Source organism: Elephantulus edwardii, unplaced genomic scaffold (genome assembly GCF_000299155.1).
Source record: "Elephantulus edwardii isolate Elephantulus edwardi_28Jun2011 unplaced genomic scaffold, EleEdw1.0 scaffold00067, whole genome shotgun sequence".
Classification (NCBI taxonomy): Eukaryota; Metazoa; Chordata; class Mammalia; order Macroscelidea; family Macroscelididae; genus Elephantulus; species Elephantulus edwardii.
In genome coordinates this window covers 5,506,307-5,507,328 of record NW_006399817.1, presented here as the reverse complement: position 1 = coordinate 5,507,328, position 1,022 = coordinate 5,506,307, and positions in this window count along the sequence as shown.

The following is a 1,022-nucleotide window of genomic DNA, read 5'->3' as shown; positions in this document are numbered from 1 at the left end:
TGGGAACTGGGGGTGGGGGGGGAGAAGATGGAGGAAATATATAGAGTCACTGTACCAGGAAGAATTGATTGACACAGAAATTTAAGGATATACCATATGAACAGGAGCAAATGGTAATGAAAGAGGAAGTGGAAGCTGCAGTGAAGGCATTGGCCCTAGGAATCGATGGGATACTAATTGATTGTTTCAATTAACAGATGCAGCCTTGGATGTACTCACCAGTCTTTGCCAGGAAATCTGGGGGACAGCTGTCTGGCCAACAGATTGGAAGAGGTCCATATTTGTTCCTATTCCCAAGAAGGACGATCCAATTGAATGTGGAAATTATCGAACAATATCATTGATATCACATGCAAGCAAAATATTGCTGAAGAGCATTCAAAAGTGGCTGCAACAGTACATAGCTAAGGAATTTCTGGAAGTTCAAGTGGGATTTAGAAGAGGCCATGGCACCAAGGATATCATTGCTAATGTCAGGTAGATCCTGGCTGAAAGTAAGATATACCAGAAGAATGTCTATTTGTGCTTTACTGACTATGCAAATGTGTCTGACTGTGTGGATCATGACAAGTTATGGTTGACATTGAAAAGAATGGGTATCCTAGAGCACTTGATTGTGCTCATAAGGAACCTCTATCTGGATCAGGAGACCATTGTGTGAATGGAGCAAAGGAGCACTGCATGATTTGGAATTGGGAAGAGAGTGTGTCAGGGATGTATTCTATCTCCATACCTGTCCAATCTATATGCTAAGTAAAGTGTCCGAGAAGCTGAACTCTATGAGGAGGAGTGTGGCATCAGGATTGGAGGAGACTCATCTATAACCTGAGTTATGCAGGTGAAAGAACCTTGCTTGCTGAAACTAAGGAAGACTTGAAGCACCTGTTGCAAAAAATCAAGGAATGCAGCCTTGTATGGATTGCGTCTCAATATCAAGAAAACAAAGATTCTTACCACTGGACCAATAGGCAGTGTCATGATGGATGAAGAGGAGATTGAAACTGTCAACATCTTCATCTTGT